The sequence below is a fragment of the Galeopterus variegatus genome, unplaced genomic scaffold (genome assembly GCF_000696425.1).
Source record: "Galeopterus variegatus unplaced genomic scaffold, G_variegatus-3.0.2 Scaffold6082, whole genome shotgun sequence".
Classification (NCBI taxonomy): Eukaryota; Metazoa; Chordata; class Mammalia; order Dermoptera; family Cynocephalidae; genus Galeopterus; species Galeopterus variegatus.
The window spans coordinates 39,166-48,861 of NW_007732193.1; the positions used below are offsets into that span (position 1 = coordinate 39,166).

Consider the following 9,696-nt stretch of genomic DNA (forward strand, 5'->3'; position numbering starts at 1 on the left):
AACTAAACAAGGTAAAACTGAGTTTCTGAAAAATCTTGTAAACAACAACTTCTTTGATTCTCACCATCACCATATTGTGAAGTCCATGATTTTTAATGTCAGAGTCTACCCAGCCAAAGCCCCCTCAGAACTTTGGAATGGTGTTCCATCACCACAGCATGTGCTAGTGTCTCCACGGGCTTGAGGAGCCAGAATAGAGACAGGAGGCTTCAAATTGCCCTTGGATCTTATCATCAACTCAAGGTGTCACAACTAGTCAGTTCTCAGGAGGTGGAAGCCCAGCCTCCTGATGTTTGTTCCTGCCCAGAAACAGGTCAGACCCTGGGTTATCATAACTCTAAAGACCTCATAACATAGCCCTGAATATTCAGCTTCCTCTATCAGAAATAAAAGCCATTCTCCATTTGGCCAAGACAGAGACTCTGGCTATTTTAGCAATATGGGGGCTCACTCTGTTGTCCTTTGGCCCCAGGCAGGCTCATTATGCCTCCTTTCTGACCACCAAAGCAGATGTATTCAAACTCCTCAGGTAAATGTCTCTCCTCTAAGAAAAAACCAAAGTCCAAAGTTCTTGAAAAGTTTAGTATTTACCTTCCAGAAGTTTCCATCCACATAATTAGTAGTCTCTTCATACTCTCTTCACAGCATTTAAGGCATTAGGACTCTCTCAGGAGGTTGCTGAATGATTGCAATTCAGGAAGCAGACTATGACAGTGAACTAATTTATGCATGTGTCCCCCTAAGCGCAGTGTCTTGACCAGTGGCATAACCTTCCGTGGCTGAGGTAGACACTTTTGTTTGGTGAGGTGAGCACAGTGTAAGGAAAGCTGCCTGTTCAGGATAACTCTGGACATGAAACAACTTATCACAAAGACAGCAGTAACAGAACTGCCTCCAGCCCAAACAGTGCTCCGGTGTGATAGGATTTAATTTTTACTTGGTTTGCTTCGTTTTACTTATAAAAACTGTGTGATTATTGTAGGGAAATATAGTAATATAGAGAAGCAAGTTAAAAAACTAAACATTTCCCAGAAATCCACCAATATTTATTTTTAACGGTAAAAAATGTGTCCTCCTAGTGTCTTTTTAATATACATATTCATTTTATTAAGATGATGTCATGGTGAGCATACTGATGTGTAATTTGCTTTTCCCTTAATGTACTAGGAACATTTTCCATAAATATTTCTCTGTAATATTATCTTAACTGTCTGTCTAATAATCCATTTTATAACTGTACCACATTCATATAACCAAACCGGAATTGTCAATACGTGGATAGTTCCCAGATTTTCAGTATCATAAAAGTAGTTGGATGAATAACATTGCAGGTAAATGTTTCTTCTTAGCCAGCATCCTTTTCTCACAACAAATTCCTAGATATTGTATTTGCTGGATGAAAGGCTATGCACAGGACGTTGTTCACATGGACAGGGCTGCTCTTAACATTCCTGTTGATCAGATGTAATGGTTTGTCTCCTGGAAGTGGACTCTCTGGGTCTAAGATAAATGTCAGTATAGCTCAGCTTTCCCAAGTCAGTCCCAGCTAACGGCTGCTGATCCAAGCACTTGCCCTGTTAGTGCTTCCTTTTTAATTTTTAAAATGTATTGGTTTTGGAAATGCATAGTCATCTTAATCATGGAGTAGTGAATGTTCACCTTTAAGAGATAATGAAAAACCATTTTCCAAAGTTGTTGCACCAACTCAGACTTCCCCAATAACATATGAGAGATGCTCTGGATCTACAGCCTTTCTGACAATTGGTATTGTCAGACTTTCTCATCAATCAATGACATGACTATAAAACGCTTTTTTATTATAATCATGACTTACATGTACTGATCTCTGTTGATGTTAAATATCATTTCATATTTTTGTTAGTCATATATATCTCCTCTGTTATGTAAAAGGGAAAGCATGGGGTGACGAATATGTGATTCAGGTTACCTCAGGAGGGACACAGGGATGCAATGCAGAAAACTCACGGTTAGATGTCAGTTCTCAACGAGACCTGAGCATTTGTTTGAGATGGTACATGCTAAGGATTTATTAGAAACAAATAAACAAGCAAGCAAACTGACAAATGCAGGCTGTGTGTGTGTGATGAACCAAGATCATGATTAATTCATTTCTGTGCACTGGAAATCCAGTGAGCAGAAACAAATAAACAAGCAAGCAAACTGACAAATGCAGGCCGTGTGTGTGTGATGAACCAAGATCATGATTAATTCATTTCTGTGCACTGGAAATCCAGTGAGGAGAGAGAATACGAACGTTTGAAGGTTATGTATACATATCATTAGATCTGCCCTCAAGACAGGTTAAACAATTCATATTCTCAGCAAATGTATGATGTCTATTGCACTGTGTTCTGAATTGTCTGTAAAACTCAAGCGATTGGATGGGATCCACCTCGGCCGTAATAGACATCTGGGCCTTGGAACCTCTGTTCCAAGGCAAGGCATTCATTCGACTCTTACTGTTCTCGTCTTTGCCCAAGGCCTGCCCACTTTGATCTGGTGTTGGAAGATGGATGCAAAGCAGGGAATGCAGCATTTGGCCGAGAGGTGGAAGCATCTGGAATGCCTCTGCCACCACTGCCTTTGGTGGCTCCCAGATAGGAAGAGGACCACATGCTCTCCAGCTGATTCCATGTTCACTCCAGCCCTCTTTTCAGTAACATTTTCTCAAAATTTATTTCCAACACTATTCCCGAAACTACTAGTTCTGCACCACTATCACCATGAACAATAACAACTAACATCTGGTTTTGTTTAAGGTGCCATAAACATCAGATATTTAAATAAGAGAAGTTCCTCAATCTTAGATATGGTTATATATATATATATCAATCTTAGATATGGTTATATATATATATATATTTTTTTTTTTTTAAATAAGGTAAGAATGTTTAAGTCTCCACTCCCTAGTCATGGGAAATTGCATCTCAGCAATGCTTAAGAGACCTTTTTCTTCCCAGAGATGATATGATAGTGGGGATGGCTGAGGAGAGGATGTAACCAAACTAAAATTTCCAGCTTTTTTTTAAAATAAGGTAAGAATGTTTAAGTCTCCACTCCCTAGTCATGGGAAATTGCATCTCAGCAATGCTTAAGAGACCTTTTTCTTCCTAGAGATGATATGATAGTGGGGATGGCTGAGGAGAGGATGTAACCAAACTAAAATTTCCAGCTCATCACCAAAGTATACATTGTCCAAACCCTATGGCCTATTTGAATGTGGTTGCCTGCACTGTCTCAGTGGCAAGCTGGAACTGGAGATCTTTCCTTAAGACTCTCCACAGTGGAGCCTCCATCAACAATCTGGCCATCTTCAATGAGACTCTTGGGAAGCAGGACTAGGTCCCCACCATATTTATTTGAAAGTAGGGCCGTCTGGTTAGCTCAGTTGGTTAGAGTATGGTGCTGATAACACCAATGTCCAGGGTTCGATCCGTGTACCTTCCAGTCGCCAAAAGAAAGTGTATATTTGGGCCAGCCCAGTGGCGCACTGGATAGTGCGCCGCTTGGGAAGCGCGGTGGCGCTCCCGCCTGAGGGTTCGGATCCCACATACAGACCGGTTCCCGCTCACTGGCTGAGTGAGGCACAGGAGCAAAGCCGAGGGTTGCGATCCCGTTGCCGGTCCCGGCCCGGTACGGGGGCAACACTGAGGGTTGCGATCCGTTGCCGGACACGGAAAAAGACAAAAGACAAAAAAAAAAAAAAGAAAAAAAGTGTATATTTGATTAAAACCATCTCACCTTCATACACCTTCCAGTTTTGGGAAATCCCACTCTCTTTGCCACCAACACTGCCTCCTCCAGCCCTTGGAGCTCCTCTCCCTTTTGGATAATCCTTCAGCATGCCTCAGTTTCCCTAGTTCTCATAAGTAAAGGCCTGTTTTCTCGAGGGACAAGGGAGAAATAGAAGCATGCCTTTCCATCTTTACAGAGTCTTCCAGAGCACTGAAGACAAACTAAATCTGAAAACAAGTAAAGAAAATTCCAAAGATATTTAGACATTGTCCTGTTGATTCTATTCTTAAAATATGTAAAAAATCTACCACTTCTCTCCAGCTCCTTTGCGGTCACCTGCCTAGTTTAAGCCACCATCATGCTTATGTGGACTGTTATAATATTTCAGTATCTCCTTAAACAAGTCTTCCTGAATTCACACTTGCTTACTTCTACCGGATTCTCCACAGAGCAGCCAGTGGGAGATTTTAAAGCACAAATTTGATTGTGTTACATCCCCAATGAAGAAGACATAAAATAATAAAATTCAAAATTCTTATCTGGGTCTACCAGCCTGCAAGTTCTCCAGCCTTGCTCCCTCTTGCTCTTCTGCAGGTGCCTGACACAACTGGTTTTGTTTGTTTTTAAACTCCTCCCAGCTCTTTCCTGCCTCAGGCTTAGTCTACACCTCTGCCTGAAATCTTCTTTTCGTGACTACCTCTTGCTCATGCCTCCTGTCTAGTTAGAAGTTATTTCCTCAGAGAAGGCTTTCATTGAGACCGTAATCTAAATAAGTGACCCTGTTTTGGTTTCTCATTATACCCTTTATTGTCCTTGGCTTTATCACAATTTGTCATTATCTATGTGTTGGTGGATTATTTATTCCATATCTGTTTCCCCCACTGATGACATATCACCAGTGCCTGACAATAGCAGACATTCAAGAAATAAAAAAGTATGGAACTTTGAGTGGTTTAAGTTCTATTTAGGCAGATGCACACCAAGTAGTCATTGTGGAATGCTGAACAGCCCCACCCTTTCCCAATTCTTGTCCCAGACACTGGGTAACTAGAGCCCCAGCCATTGCCACAGCACTTCTGTGTCATATTATTGTTGACGGCCATACTTGAAAGCAATTCAATCCACATGTGGCTCCCATAAGGCACTCTGTCATGAGATAAAGGCAAACACGTCTTGGTTCTATGTTTGCTACCATCTGTGTCTTTCTAAATCCATCCTATATGTAGCATTTTTTGATGTTTGGGATACCTCTGTAAATCTGACAAATATGTTTACAAGCCACCTCCACAATCTCCCTCTCCACCATCACCCCCAGCTTAGAGTCATACCATTTTAGACGTGGAATAGACAATCAAGATCCTCCTAACTTTACAGATAACAGAACCAAGGCTCAGAGAAATAAAGTGATTTGCCCAAAGCCACTCAACTGTGATTACACAATTCTAGAGAAATAGAAAACAAGGCGAGCTTTTAAAAGCTTGGTCCTAATAATTGGCTCCCAAATTTTTCATTTAAAAAAAAGAAGCAGGGAACATTCAAAATCTGAAAGTGTTAATTTTCAAAATATGTTTAAAAAGTTAGTTATTACCATCAATCTAAAGAAAGCAAAGATTGGTTAGAGCACAGCCTTGTAACCAAGGTCAAGGGTTTGGTTCCCTGTACTGGCCAGCCACCAAAAAAAAAAAAAAATACTTAAATAAAAAGAAAGAAAGAAAAAAAGTAAGCCAACAAATAAGACCTAAAACTACTTAAACAACAAATCATTTTCTGTGCAGGAAAATCTTTGCATGTTCTAGGTTTGTTTGTATTTATTTTTCTTACTGATTCCTGTAATCAAATAAGATTAATTGAAAATTACCTGAACCACAACTCTGCAATGAAATTATTAAAGTACCTATGCAAAATGTTATCTTCTCTTGATTCTGAACAATTCTAGATCTGGCATTTTTGATGTTCCCAATACAAACCACCAACTTCAAAACATATACTGAGTTCCTATTACACAAAGGAGAGTTTACTGGGCCTCCTGAGGACCAGGAAGGTGAGCTGAAGTGGAGGCAGGTCTTGAGGAACTGGTGGAAGAAAACCCACATAGCCAAAACATCCAAATAAGTTTATGTGTTTCCAGCACGATTTGAAAAAATAACTTGTACAAATATAACAGTAATAGTAGTCTCTGAACTTAACATTAGAAAAAGGTGTTAGAAAAGAAAATTAAATCTTATTTCAGTTCACACTGATGAAGCAGAAATCTTCTGTTGGTCTTTAAATGTATAGACTAGCTTTCTGTAAATTATTTTTTTGAAGGCTAAGTCATACCAATTGGAAAAAGATTTTAAAAGCAGGTGAGGGTCTAGAATAAACAGTAAATGTGAAGTTGTATCTAAGTCAACAAGGTAGGGACTGACTTAGTTTTTCCTTAAAATCAAATCATAGAGACTTCCAGCAATTTTACTGCTGGGAACTTATCCTGTGGATATAGTTCTATGTGAAGATGTTCATTGTGATTTTATATAATTTCCCAAAATTGAAAACAACATAAATATTCATTAGAAGAGACTGATTTAATTAACTGTGTTTGATCCATGTAATAGAATATTATAAACTCCAGGGCCAGCCCATGGCTCACTTGGGAGAGTGCGGTGCTGATAACACCAAGGCCATGGGTTTGGATCCCTATATAGGGATGGCCGGTTAACTCACTGGGTGAGCATGGTGTTGACAACAGCAAGCCAAGGGTTAAGATCCCCTTCCTGGTCACCTTTAAAAAAGAAGAAGAAGAATATTATACATTCCTGAAAATGAACGAGGGGATCTGTAGGTACCAATATGGGAGAAGGTCTAAGAAATGCCACTAAGTGAAAGGCAAGGGACAGAACTGTGTATAAATAGGGTCCTATTTATGCAAAAACAAGATTGTATAAGTATGCTACTCATAAAGTATTTCTGGAAAAATAGTCAAGAAACTCTTACTGGGTATATCTTTGGGAAATGAAATTGTGGACTGAGATGAAGAGAACTTTTACTTTTTATACCCTCTAAGCCTTTTGATTATTGTTAAATCATGGACAGATGTTACTTTTTGTTTATTAGAGTCCTATCTTATTATGCATATCTCATTTTAAAACAATAGTGCTTTTAAGCTGAAGTTACTTGGGAAGTGTCCTAACTTCTTTTCTCATTTATGTCTTCAGGTTCTACATCCCAGTGACTCTGTTGTGGGCTATGTGTTTACCTTAGCTTTTCCCATCTCTCTCTCTCTCTCTCTCTCTCTTTTTTTTATATAATAGTCTCTTAAGAGTTTATTATAAACCAGTTTCATGGGCCACAAGGAAATCAAAGGACTATGTACAGCCTTACAGGAAACAGGCAGGGAGCCAAGGAAGGAAGGCCAAGATTAGTCTAGGGCCTTGATGGGCGCATTACCGGGCAAGTGGGCCTTGTAAGGGAAACAGCACAACCTAGTGAGAATCCGCAAACACCACTATAACAAACAAACAGATCTGCAGCAACGGAGCCCTGGGAAATCAGGCCCACATTTCTGTGGAGCTACTTCCGTAACTCTGTGGCCAAAGGTCAAAGAAGGCCTCGCATACCTGGGGGAGGGGGCCACCTCATCCAGGGGGAATCCTCACTGGGAAACCTATGTGAGGCCTCATAACAGGAGCTGGGCCCATCATGCCTGGAGGGGGTGCCCCTTGGTCCATAGGTGGGGGAGGACCCCCTTGGCCAGGAGGGTACTGGGTCGGGGCCCCCACAGTACTGGTTGTGGCAGCAGCTGCAGGGGCTGCAACATTCCCTATTCCTTGTGGGGTCATCACCTGTTGGGATGGACTACCAACCCCACGAACTGGCCCAGCAAGTCCTGCAGGAGCCTGGGGCATGGGAACACCAGCTGGGATTCTTCTGCCAGCAGCGCTGCCACTTCCTGGGCCACCAGCAGCTCCAGCAAGTGGCACTCGGGCAATGCCAGTATCTTTGGGAGGAGGTCTCTCTATTGTCATTGAGACCAGCTTCTCCCCTCGCAGCAGCTCCAGACTGAGGACTCGCTTCTCTTCCCTTTGTTTGTTTGGAGTTCTTTGGCTTGATCTTCTGGAACTCATCATAGTCACAGAGAATCAAATTCATATGCTTGTTGAAAGCCTTGAAGGTGCCCATGAAGAACCAGCCATCTTGCAGGATGCATCTCATCCTGTAGTCAATGTGCTGCAGCGTCCTGCTGCTCTTGCCCACAGTCACGTGGCAGTTCTGATGGCTTTTTCCATCTGTAATAACATTGTGCACTGACAAATATGAATTTTCATTTCTGCTACTGGACTGTTTAATCCTGCTTGTTTTAAGAAGCATTTTGTAAGTTACAAGTTGATTAAGACACAGTATCTAATTTTAAGGAGCATAAAATGAAGTGGGAGAGACAGAAACTAGTTTTACTCTTAAAAAAACCCCATTTTGGGGCCGGCCCGGTGGCGCACTGCTACAGTGCGCCCCTTGGGAGTGTGGTGGCGCTCCCGCCGAGGGTTCAGATCCCACATACAGACCGATTCCCGCTCACTGGCTGAGTGAGGTGCAGATGCAACACCGAGGGTTGCAATCCCGGCCTCGCATACCTGGGGGAGGGGGCCACCTCATCCAGGGGGAATCCTCACTGGGAAACCTATGTGAGGCCTCATAACAGGAGCTGGGCCCATCATGCCTGGAGGGGGTGCCCCTTGGTCCATAGGTGGGGGAGGACCCCCTTGGCCAGGAGGGTACTGGGTCGGGGCCCCCACAGTACTGGTTGTGGCAGCAGCTGCAGGGGCTGCAACATTCCCTATTCCTTGTGGGGTCATCACCTGTTGGGATGGACTACCAACCCCACGAACTGGCCCAGCAAGTCCTGCAGGAGCCTGGGGCATGGGAACACCAGCTGGGATTCTTCTGCCAGCAGCGCTGCCACTTCCTGGGCCACCAGCAGCTCCAGCAAGTGGCACTCGGGCAATGCCAGTATCTTTGGGAGGAGGTCTCTCTATTGTCATTGAGACCAGCTTCTCCCCTCGCAGCAGCTCCAGACTGAGGACTCGCTTCTCTTCCCTTTGTTTGTTTGGAGTTCTTTGGCTTGATCTTCTGGAACTCATCATAGTCACAGAGAATCAAATTCATATGCTTGTTGAAAGCCTTGAAGGTGCCCATGAAGAACCAGCCATCTTGCAGGATGCATCTCATCCTGTAGTCAATGTGCTGCAGCGTCCTGCTGCTCTTGCCCACAGTCACGTGGCAGTTCTGATGGCTTTTTCCATCTGTAATAACATTGTGCACTGACAAATATGAATTTTCATTTCTGCTACTGGACTGTTTAATCCTGCTTGTTTTAAGAAGCATTTTGTAAGTTACAAGTTGATTAAGACACAGTATCTAATTTTAAGGAGCATAAAATGAAGTGGGAGAGACAGAAACTAGTTTTACTTTAACCAGCGATTACCGGCTATCGCATGGGGAGCTAGAAAATCACGGGCTTTGAAATCAAACAAACTCAGGTTGTTATACTCACTTATGACACTCAGAAACGGCTGTGTATCCTTTGTAGAATTTGAAAATGTTAATCTCACTGAGCCTTAGTTTCCTCATCTATAAGAAGTGGAGATGACAATATCTTTTTTTGCAAGTACTGTTTTAAAAGAAAGTGAGATAAAGAATGAAAATTTTTAATTTACAAATAGTTCTGAACAAATCATAGGTTTCTTCCTTCCTGTTCCAAAGCTAATGAGTTCAGGCCAAACAGAATCTTGAGAGTAGGGAGATTCTGAGAGATCAATTCCAAACCAAATTCGGGTAGTCAATCGAAGACATTTGACTTGCTCAGTCCCCTCAAACTCTTCACATGGCCTTTTCTGTCCTCTGTCTATTCCAATTTCTAAACCTTTTGTTCATTACCACAGCCCTCTTTATGGTTTTCAGACATCC

At 42.2% G+C, this 9,696-nt stretch overlaps 1 pseudogene; it reads right to left on the bottom strand.

The window, feature by feature from the left end:
- Positions 1-7,293: 7,293 nt before the first annotated feature.
- LOC103605802 lies at positions 7,294-9,114 on the bottom strand (annotated as a pseudogene).
- Between the last annotated feature and the right edge of the window lie 582 nt (positions 9,115-9,696).